General features: G+C 47.4%; 1 protein-coding gene across 3 annotated transcripts in view; it reads right to left on the bottom strand.

Annotated features, from left to right (window-relative positions):
• The window catches only part of ATRN (attractin), a 190,050-nt gene extending 185,994 nt beyond the window's left edge, over window positions 1-4,056 (bottom strand). For all 3 annotated transcript variants that reach the window (XM_017872612.1, XM_017872614.1, XM_017872613.1), the window contains exon 1: window positions 3,533-4,056. The gene's annotated coding sequence lies outside the window, so the exon portion shown is untranslated. The remainder of the gene's footprint in view (window positions 1-3,532) is intronic.
• Window positions 4,057-11,792: the final 7,736 nt, after the last annotated feature.

The following is an 11,792-nucleotide window of genomic DNA, read 5'->3' as shown; positions in this document are numbered from 1 at the left end:
CTAAATTTTTTTTTTTTTTTTTTTTTGAGATGGAGTCTCACACCATCACCCGGTCTGGAGTGCAACGTCACAACCTCGGCTCTCTGCAACCTCCACTTCCCAGGTTTAAGTGATTCTCCTGCCTCAGCCTCCTGAGTAGCTGGGATTACAGGCGCCCGCCACCACGCCCAGGTAATTTTTTGTATTTTCAGTAGAGACAGGATTTCACTATGTTGGCCAAGCTGATCTCAACTCCTGACCTCTTGATCCGCCCGCCTCAGCCTCCAAAGTGCTGGGATTACAGGCATGAGCCACCGTGCCCGGCCTTGACTGAAATTTTATTGTTTTTTTTTGTTTTGTTTTGTTTTGAGACAGAGTCTCACTCTGTCGCCCAAGCTGGAGTGCAGTGGTGCGACCTCGGCTCACTGTAAGCTCTGCCTCCCAGGTTCACGCCATTCTCCTGCCTCAGCCTCCAGAGTAGCTGGGACGACAGGCGCCCGCCACCACGCCCGGCTAATTTTCGTATTTTAGTGGAGATGGGGTTTCACCATGTTAGCCAGGATGGTCTTGATCTCCTGACCTCACGATCCGCCTGCCTCAGCCTCCCAAAGTGCTGGGATTACAGGTGTGAGCCACCGTGCCCGGCTTATTGAGTTTTTTTTAAAAGACCAGAGTCATAAGTTCCTCCTACTTTCATTTTTAAAAATGCAAAATCCCGAAGCCCACAAAATATAAGGGTATCATCAGGACCAAAGTCATAATTGTCTACCCAGGAAACAGCACTGACATCACCTAGAATCACCTCAAAGGGAATGTCCACAATAAGCAGGGGAGTCCCTTCACTCATCTGTGACACCATCTGAGACAACCATTGTCAGGACTGCCTGTTCCCTGCAACAAGTAGCTCTTCTCCAATCCTCTGGGCTTTCCATGTGGACTCTCAGAAAGAGCTCCCTGGCAATCTCCCTCATAGGTCATCGACTTCAAACTTAATATCTGCCAGGTGTGTACTCTGAGAGCACCCCAAACTCAGCATGTGTGCAATTAAATGTCTAACACCTGCTCCTGTGTCCCTGTGTCTGTTAAAGGTATCATTATCCAATCTATCACCCAAGATAGGATCTAGTTTTCCTTCCCTCACCATCCCCCACCTTTCCAAGAGCAAACCAATTTACAGGGAAGACTTGTCCATTTCACCTCTACAATACCACAAGCTCTCATTACCACTGCTCTGACCCATGCCAACAGATCCCACCTAGCTACCTACTATTTCTCATGCCCAAAGTGAGTCAACCTACTCTGAACATTAGATTGATCTTGCTATGAAGTCCCCTTCCCACATTGTGGGTCCCCACTGCCTACCACTGTGTCCCAGACTTTCAGAACTTGAAGGATCCTCATCTGACTCAACCATCCATTCACCTGATCTTGGAAGTTTCTCAAATTGAAAATGCCCTGGCCTCACCTTCAAGGCCATTTGTATTCCGGCTCCAATCTAAAAGCCTATAATGTCATGAAAATAGGAGTGAACTATGCCATTTCACAGCTCTTGGGCTAAAGGTCAAAATTCTCAATCCAACCCACAGATCTCCACTTGGCCTGGCTCCTGCCTTTCTCTCCAGTCTTGTCAAGCTCCCCTTTGCTCTCTCTGCTCCTGCCACCTGGTCTTCCATCCAGGCTGCCATCATCCCCTTCATCCCCGAGCCTCTGTACCTGCTGGCCCCTCAGCACCCCATCCCTCACGTAGGTAGTACCATCTCACCCCTTAGACTTCACATCACTTCCTCAGTGACTTACATTACTCCCAGATTAAGTCAAGACCTCTGTTTGTCTCCTGTTCTTTACCTCCACAGCCTTAAACAAAATTACAATAAAATTTTTGTTGGATTTTTTTACTCCCAAGCTGGAATGTAAGCTCCATAAGAGCAGGACCGTGCCTGTCTTGTATACCACTGTATCTCACAACTTAAAACACAGGAGCCCTCAACAAATACATGTAGATTAACGAAATTCATAAATCGGAACACCCTAAGTTACAAAAGCAGCTTCACTGCATAGTGATCCTGAAGTCACTTGGTTTCTCCATCCATAAAACTAAAGAGCTCATCTGCTCAACGTTCTCTGAGTTCCTTAGAAGATTTAACATTACCTAAGTCTACAATTTTGCTATTCCAAACTCCTCTCTCACAACTCTCTTCCACATAGGCAGCAGCAAAACTTGACTTTCCAGCCTCCACAACTTTGTTTGCACCCTTCTTTCCATCTGTAATTTTTTTCCGGCTCCACATTTCCAAATCCTACTTAATCTTAAATGCTCAAATCCAATGTTATCACCTCCTCAAAGTCCTCCTTGCATCCCTCCAGCTAGCCACAACCTCTCCATCCCTGAATTCCCACAGGTTCCCCATTGCCTCATTCAGGTCTCAGATCAAATGTCATTTCAAATGAGAACCTTCTCCAAAAGTCACCACTGGTTATAATTCTCTATCAGACCATGCTGTTTTTATTTTCTTGATAGCATTACCATTACCTGAAATTAGCATGTTCATTTCTCTCATTTACTTGTTAAGTGCCTGTTGCTCCCACTAGAATGTTAAGATGGATGAGAGCGGGGACCCTGTCTGTCTTGTTCACATTTCCCCACTCCCCCACATCAGACATGTGTTCAGTAAACTAAATACCTGCCAAACGCGTGAATGACTCTATAACCCTTATGACTAGGGTTATGTGCGTAAGTTATCTTTCTCTTGCTATATTCCAAACTCCCTGTGGACAAGGCCAAAGTCTGGCTAATCTATTTGTCTGTATTATCTGGAAAATCCTTGCACAACTGAAGCAAGTAACAGGTAACTGCTAATTAATTTACTGATTTCTCCAAGAGGAACTGCCCCAAACCAAGCCAATTCAGAACTTCATATTGTCCAGACACCAAGGCAAATAGGAATCTCCTTCCATTCCCTCTTCACCACAGACCCTGTTCCAATCTGCCACCTCCAGTGAGCTTTTGCCAAAAGACTAGTTTCCTCACTTTCCTTTAGAAGGACCATTGGTCCTTACATCTCTAATATCTTACAATGCTACCCTTTCCCTTTTATCTCCAGCCAACAAAGCATTTCCAGGGCCCTGTTTCTTCAGAGCACCCCACATCTCCAGTGCATCAGGGAACTCATCGGGTCCTAGGGCACATGTGGATGTTAAAAGGAAGTGTTTAAGCAAACCTGGCTAGCTCACCTTTCCTTGGATACCTCATTTAGTTGAAACAGGCCGAGTTTTAGAGCGATCGGCTTTGATGCTCTTTGGGTCCCTCAGCACTCTTCCAATCTAACCCAAGCACCCAAATACCGTCGGGGTGCCCCGACCCTTGCCCCGCACCTTTTCACCTTCCAACAGAGGAAAACCCCAGGCCAGAGACGATGATCTCCCCGGAAGCAAATGGCCCTCAAACGCCATGGGGCGGCCCTACCCTCTCCACTTTCTGTCCAGCATCTGCCTCTGGCCTGGAGCTGTCTCGAACGCCCCTTAGCCCCAGCCTCCCACACCACCCGCCACTCACCTGAAGCGGCCCCCGCAGTGCTGGCATTGCTCGCCCACCCAGCCGGCGAGGCAGACGCACTGGCCGGTGCCAGGGTTGCAGCGGCCGCCGTTGACACAGGGCCGGTCACATTCCTTGGCCTCGGCTGCGGCTGAGCCCGACACCGCCGCCGCCGCCGCCGCGGCCTCGGCCTCGCAGGGCAGCAGCAGCAGCAGGAGCAGCGGCGGCGAGAGCAACAACAGCAGTAGCAGCAGCCGCGGCCGCGGCCGCAGCGGCGGCGACAGCAGCCGCGGGAGGCGCAGCCCGGCCCCCAGCCCCGGCCTCCCAGCCCTGGTCACGTCCCAGTCCCGATGCGGCCCGCCGCTCCTGCCCGCGAAGGGTGCGTAGCCGGCCGTCCTCTCCTCAGCCTTGCCTCAGTCCGCCGGCCGCTGGCAGCCCACCATCTTCCCGGGGCTGAGACGGGCCTCGGAAACCCGCCCCGCGAACACATACACAAACACCGCGCGGCCGGCTCCGCTTCGCCTGGCCGTGCGGGGCGGGGCTGTGCGGACGGTGGCTCGTGCGGTCCACGCGGGGACCACAGCCGGGCGGTGGGCGGGGCCGGCGCGCGCGTGCGCGAGTCCGTGCGTGCCGGGGCGCAGACAGTGATCTCCGGCGCGCGCGGCGCCGGGGGCGGTCTTCTGATGTGGACTCTAGAACCAGCTGAAACCCGGCTGCGCTGTCCCAGCTCTAGGTTTTCACCTTCGCCTTTCGCCCCCGGCGGCGGGGTTGCAGCCTCACTGGATGCCTAGGAGCCGACCGCGTTGAGTGTTGCCCTCCAAGAGACCCGGCGCTTTGCCCCAACTCCAGCTGCCGGACAGAAAGAGCACAGGAGTCTACGCGGTGTGGTGCTGGGTGCGGTACTGTAGAAGCCATGCCTTATTCGAGCCTCTGTAACACAGGAGTAAAGAAAGAACACATGTAGAACCGGGCATAGGCCCGGCGCGGAGGCTTACGCCTGTAATCTCAGCACTTTGGGAAAACGAGGCAGGCGGATCACTTGAGCTCTGGGATCCGAGACCAGCCTGGCCAACAGGGTGTGACCCTGTCTCTACCAAAAACAGAAAAATTATCCGAGAGTGGTGGTGCGCGCCTGTAGCCCCAGCTACTCGAGAGGCTGAGGCAGGAGGGTCGCTTGAGCTTGGAGAGGTCAAGGCTGGCCTCTTGATAACAGACGGACTGTAGCTGACCAGACCCCCTACCTTTTATTCTGTAAAAGTTTGGAGTTACCTTGCTCCCCACAATTTGCCCTCCAACCATCTTCTCTGAAGAGAGGGCAGCATAGAATTAGGAACTGGCGCTCACATAGACCTGCCCCTTCTTGTCTGGTAGTTGTTACTCTGGCGTCCCTCAATGAGACATGTCTTCCATCAATGTAGCCTTTTATGGTCTTTGACCCTGGAATCTGGACTGGGTCATGATTGAGACCATGGGAAACCGTGATTCAGTTTCACCAACAGAAGAAGGTGGTAGGAGTGGCAATGTCTTGGTTCTAACTCTCAGCTTAAAAAAAGATCTGGCAAACTTGGCCGGGCACGGTGGCTCACGTCTGTAATCCCAGCACCTTGGGAGGCTGAGGTGGGCAGATCACGAGGTCAGGAGTTCGAGACCACCCTGACCAACATGGTGAAATCCTGTCTCTACTAAAAATACAAAAATTAGCCAGGCGTGGTGGCACGCACCCGTAATCCCAGCTACTCAGGAGAGTTGCTTGCATCTGGGAGGCAGAGGTTGCAGTGAGCCGAGATCGCGCCACTGCACTCCAGCCTGGGGGAGGGAGCAAGACTCCATCTCAAAAAAAAAAAAAAAGACCTGGCATCATTGATTTTGAGCTGTTGGTGGTCATGAGCTGCCACCCTTTAGCCATTCTGCTATAGAGAAACCACGTGCAGAGACCACTTGGACTTGGAGAGGGAGAGCTGGGCCACTAGGCTGCTGGAGCCGTGCTAGCTAAGGGATCAGTCATTGAGTGAAGAAGCTGTCTGGGTTGGGTTATTCCAACCGTCTGGGTGGTTCCATGTTACCCACAACAGTAACAGGTCTTTCCTAACTGTGACTTATCCAAAATGAGAAATAACTCATTTATCATTTAACCCTTAAATGATGAATTATTTATAATTTTTCATAAATTATGATTTATGTTATTTTAAGCCTCTAAGTTTTAGAGAGGTTTGTTACTCACTAATAGATAAGCAGAGCTTTGTCTGACATAACGCTTATGCTATGAGGAATATTCCTATGGCACCCACCTCAGAATTTGAGCACCTTACAGTCCCTGAGAAACAAAGAAAAACCTTCATAGACCTGTGGAGCCTCTCAGCTTTACCTCAGAGCATTGAATTCTAAGGTTCTAAGATGGACTTCCACACTCATACCCAGGTCCCACTCTCATACTCAAGTCCTGACTGTCCTCACTGCATCTTCTTCAAGCCTGGTGAAGCTGAATTGCACAAAAGCCTCACCCCCTGCTATACATCCACACATACTCCCTATTCCTACAGGAAAACTATTGTTTGGCCTAGGCCCTAGCACTGACATTCTGGTTTGCAGGTTATGTTTTTGCGATGTAGGATAAGGCAGAGAAATTAAAGACATGGCCCTACCCTCTGGCAGGACCCCATCAGATGGGGGAGGCTGGCATAGGCCATGCCCTAGCTATAGGAGACATTGCTCCCCCTACTCTTCCAGGCCATAAGTGAACCAGCCCTTTCTTTCCCTTCCCTCCCCACAGCAAGACTGAACCCAGACTGTGAAGTTTCACATGATTTTACCAACATTCAGGGATAACAGAAAAGGTGTGCATCTGAAGAACAGCAATCCCTAGACTAGATATTGCTACTCTGAAGCCTTAGAATCTTGCTGCAGCAAACATTCTTTCTTACTTCCTTAATGTACTCCCTTCTCTGGTTCTTTTTCCATAGCTTTCGAACATGCTGAAATTATTTTGTCCTTAAAAAACAAACACGCTGGGTGCAGTGGCTCATGCCTGTAATCCCAGTGCTTTGGGAGGCCAAAGTGGGAGGATCACCTGAGGCCAGGAGTTTGAGACCAGCCTGGGCAACATAGTGAGACCTTGTCTCTACAAAAAGTTTTTTAAAAAATTAGTCAGATGTGGTCGTGTGCACATGTAGTCCCAGCTACTTGGGAGGCTGGGGCAGGAGGATCACTTGAGCCCAGGAGTTTGAGGCTGCAGTAAGCTATGTTTGGACCATTGCACTCCAGTCTGGGCAACAGATCAAGACCCTGTCTCTAAAAACAAATAAAGAAACAAAATCTTACCTGCTATCTTCTTTTTCCTTTACTGCGTTTATCAAAGAGTCCCCTACACATTCTACATCTGTGTGACAGATTAAAGATGGCTGCAGATTCTCTTACATTCCTTCTATGGAGAGATCAGGTCTAATCCTTGGCCCCACCCCCACCCCCAGCCCTACCTTACTTTTTGAATCTAGCCTGGCCTTAGTGATTTGCCTGACTGATAGACTATGGTGGAAGTGAGGTACTGGGATTTCTGAGGTCCCAGAAATGGGACCTTGTGCTAGGTCATAAGAAGTCTTGCCGCTTCCTCACTTGCTCTGGGAAAGCCAGCTTCCATAAAAGATGTCCAGCTACCCTGAGACCACCAGGCTGTGAGGAAGCCAGCCCCCAGCCATTCAAGTCTTCCCAGTTGGGGCCTCATATAATCATGGAGCAGGGGGGGTGCTGTTCCTGCTGAACCCACCCCAAACTGCAGATACGTAAGCAAAATAAATGAGTGTACTTGTTTAAGCCATGAGCCAACTGGGGACAGTTTGTTACACAACAATAAATTACCAGAATACTCTGTACCCTGGTTCCTCCAAGGACAAGAATAAGTCTTGTGATGGGGACTTGATTAAGAATTAAGAATGATAGTATAATTGTATATAAATATATAATCTACAACTAGCCATCTGTATGTAATACACTAGTATCATTGTCCAGTTGCTTCTCATGGAGGAGGTCGCTGTAGTCATCGTAGCTTCAGACGTGCTTCTGTTGGACCCCACGTGCCTTATCACAAAGATTATGCAGCTGTTCTGCCTGAAATCCCTTTTTTCCACTGGTCCTTGTCATGGTGGTCATTTCCAGGTCCCAGAATTGTAATGCCAGTGGCAAAGAACACCCAGGCTTTGATACAAATTGCTCTAAGTCCAGACACTAAAATAACAGTTCTTGCCAACTGCAAGAGCAAAAGGGTTTGTATCCACTTGGTTAGTGCAGGGTGGTTTGAAGGTGCCTTTGCCTATTCTTTTTCACTCAAGTAAGGCATCTTACTCACCTTGGCCCTTTTTCTGATTTCATGCCATCCCTTCCTGTATCTTTGCTTGCATTGTCTCCGAGTCATGGACATAGATGGATTTTATAATTTTTGACTTTTACTCATGCAGTGTCTTCAGTCAGATTCCCTAGAGGCAGGATCCTGAAACAGGATCTGAGTGCATAGTTTATTGGAAGATTGCTCTCGGAAGAAACACAGTGAAGGAAGCAAGATAGAGCCCAGGAGGGGGTTGAGAAAGGATGTGGTCTGGTCTTATCTAGAGTTAAGTTTCAGCCTGATCCTGTGGAGAGCCCTAGAGCATGAATTGTACCATAGGATTGATTCCACTTTGAGGTAAGGGAGCAGCATTTTGTTCACACATCTCTTTCAGCAGACAACATTCACAGCAGTAAGAAGGATCCTATAAAGGAAATTTGGGAGGGGTACCAACAGATACAAATAGATAGCTCCATGTGTGTGTAATAGATATAACAAGTTTTGTTTATCAAATATCTACTAGATAGCAAAGATTGAATACTGCTCAAATAAGATCTGATTGACCATCTGACTTTCCCCCAAACATCACCGGTCCTCATTCTGCACGGTTTGAAACATCGATATATTTTATTGTCCCAAAGTTCTCCTTATACTTTTAGTCAATGTGAGACCAAGCAATTCTCTGATTATAGATGTTAAAATCTCACCTAGAATGTAAGGTACTATGTTGCCTGTGAAAGAGGTTGATCCTGAAGGTTTGGAACAAACACAACTGAGAGGATTCTAGGTAGGAATAAAGTGCCACAGAAAGTTCCAATGGATATCCCACTGTCAACCAACAAGCATAAGATTCCGATAGTTGGCCGGGCGTGGTGGCTCAAGCCTGTAATCCCAGCACTTTGGGAGGCCGAGACGGGCGGATCACGAGGTCAGGAGATGGAGACCATCCTGGCTAACATGGTGAAACCCCGTCTCTACTAAAATACAAAAAAAAAACTAGCCGGGCGAGGTGGCGGCGCCTGTAGTCCCAGCTACTCGGGAGGCTGAGGCAGGAGAATGGTGGGAACCCGGGAGGCGGAGCTTGCAGTGAGCTGAGATCTGGCCACTGCACTCCAGCCTGGGTGACAGGGCGAGACTCCGTCTCAAAAAAAAAAAGATTCTGATAGTTCTTGGCAGACTGTAAGGGAAAGTGTTTAGGAGTCCCTGATCTGGGAGCATAAAGTTATACCTCTGAGCTGTGGGCAGAGCTCCTGGTGGCCTCCTCATACAAGTCCCACAAGTTCAGGAGTTGACCTGTATGTCGGCTCAAGGGACACGACCCTGCATTGGGAAGAGCGCATCAATTTAAAGGCGGAAGACTTGAAATGTCTATGGAATGAGCTAGATTCATGCCCCCTCCCCCAAATTTCTACAACAGAGAACAAAAGTTTCTCTTGTGTATAGATATTATGAAAACAGTACTACTGTTAAAAGCAAATGACTTTGCTAAATATGGCCACGAAGGACTTCAAATTAGAAGTTCCCAAACTGAAGCCATCCTTTCGGATTAAAATCCATTAGAATTTCTCCTAATTACAGATAACATATTAGTTTCCTGTGACTGCTATAATAAATTTCCACAAACTTGGTGGCATAAAACCATAGAAATTTAAGAGTTGACATGTGCAGAAGTCCTACTAGTCTGGTTCTTGTTCCCACCTGGGTACCAGCTTCCTTCAGCAGTGTAGGCCAAGGTGCTGGGGGCCAACAAAGGGAGGAGTCAACTTGTGGGAATTTTGCAGGCCTGTTGTTCTTAGCACTATCCAAGACTAGACGAAGAAGAGAAAGAAACTTACCTGATCAGTGCCAGAAGTTTTTGCACTCAAAGGGGAATAAGCAGGAAAAAAGAAAGGAAAGAAGGAAGGAGGGAAAAAGAAAGGAAAGAAGGAAGGAAGGAAAAAGAAAGAATGGAAGGAAGAAAGAGAAACGCCACAGACATAAGATGAAACCCTGTCCAACAATGGAAGGAAGGCCAGAAAATGGTGAACCAAATTTTGAGGAAAAGTCAGAGAAGGAGGAAAACGCAGAAGGAACTTTTAGAGAAAGGTTAATTCCATCTCTCCAGAATATAAAGATGTACATAAGAGGCATTTAAGCAATGAAGATATGTTTAGAGAAGTGGATGAAATAGGTGAGATAAGGAGAGTAAGAAACAAACATACAGGGATGTACTGGAAGGTTGATCAAAACCATCATTACCCCTATTTAATGCAATTTCCTTTATTTTTATTTTACGTGATATTAACAATGCCATATAACTTTCTTTTTATTAGCATTTTTCTGATATACCTTTGTCCATCTTTCTACTTTTAACCTGTTGCTGTTAGTGGTTTTAGATACATCACTTAATCTTCATCTCATTGTTTACCGTATTTGTACCAATCTTTAAATCTCTTTTATAGAAGATCTTCACTCATTTGTAAAAAAAGAAAAAAAAAAAGGTTCCTGACAGCATATAAAATGAAAAAAGGGTTACTAAGTGATATGTGAATATCATTTTAATTTTTAGTTTTTAGGGACAGGGTCCTGCTCCGTTGCCCAGGTTAGAGTGCAGTGTCTATTCACAGATGTGATAATCGCACACTACAGCCTCAAACTCCTGGGCTGAAACTCCTCCTGCCTCAGCCTTCCAGTAGCTGGGACTACAGGCACCCACCACCATGCCCAGTTGTGAATAACATTTTTGAAAGGTAAGAGTACATTTGGATATTACATATATGCACATAAAAACTTGTGAAGGGTGAAAGACAAAAGTTACAATCTCTCCACAGAGGATTATAAAAGATTTTTTTTCATCTGCTTACTTGTGTATTCCATATTCCTAAAATGAGCACACATGATTACTGCTAAAAACAACAAAAGTTTTAAAACAACAACAAAAACAAACCTACAGAAATGTATTCTGTCACAGTTCTGGAGACCGGAAGTCTGAAATCAGGGTGTCAGCAGGCTAGGCTTCTGGAGACTTTAGGGAAGAACACTTCCCTGCCTGTTCCAGCTCCTGGTGGCTGTCCACATTCCTTGGTTTCCTTGGCTTGTGGCCACAAATCCCCTATCTGCCTCCATCTTAACATCACCTCCCCCTCTATGTCCGTCTTCTGTGTGTATCTCCTATAAGGACATTTACTGGATTTAGGGCCCACCTGGATGATCCAGGATGAACTCACCTTAAGATCCTTAATTAATTACATTTGCAAAGACCTTTTTTTTTTTTAAGACAGAGTCTCACTCTATTGCCCAGACTGGAGTGCAATGGTACCATCTTGGCTCACTATAACCTCTGCCTCCTGGGTTCAAGCGATTTTCCTGCCTCCCAAGTAGCTGGGACTACAGGTAACCATCACCACACCCAGCTAATTTTTGTACTTTTTAGTAGAGACGGGGTTTCACCGTGTTGGCCAGGCTGGTCTGGAACTCCTGACCTCAGGTGATTCTACCGCCTTGGCCTCCAAAGTGCTGGGATTACAGGCATGAGCCAACGTGCCCGGCAACATTTGCAAAGACCTTTATTTCCAAATACAGTAACATCCAGAGGTTCCAAGGATTAGAACATAGACAAATCTTTTGGGGGAGCCACCATTCAGCCCACTTCACACACTACACAGGCAGTCAATTCATTCAGTGTATTCATTTAAGCAACTTACATTTTTTGAGTGATTGCTGTGTACCAAACACTGATCTATGCTCCAGGAGGCAGAAATGAAAAAGGATATCAAAATTCCTCTCTTTCCTCACGCCATTGGAATAGCTTGTATATAAAAAAAAGAAGAAGGTGGCCGGGCGCGGTGGCTCAAACCTGTAATCCCAGCACTTTGGGAGGCTGAGACGGGCGGATCACAAGGTCAGGAGATCGAGACCATCCTGGCTAACATGGTGAAACCCCATCTCTACTAAAAAAAATACAAAAAACTAGCCGGGCGAGGTGGC

The sequence above is a fragment of the Rhinopithecus bieti genome, unplaced genomic scaffold (assembly GCF_001698545.2).
Source record: "Rhinopithecus bieti isolate Rb0 unplaced genomic scaffold, ASM169854v2 scaffold_7580, whole genome shotgun sequence".
NCBI classification, from domain to species: Eukaryota; Metazoa; Chordata; class Mammalia; order Primates; family Cercopithecidae; genus Rhinopithecus; species Rhinopithecus bieti.
This window is presented reverse-complemented; position numbering and strand designations above follow the sequence as displayed.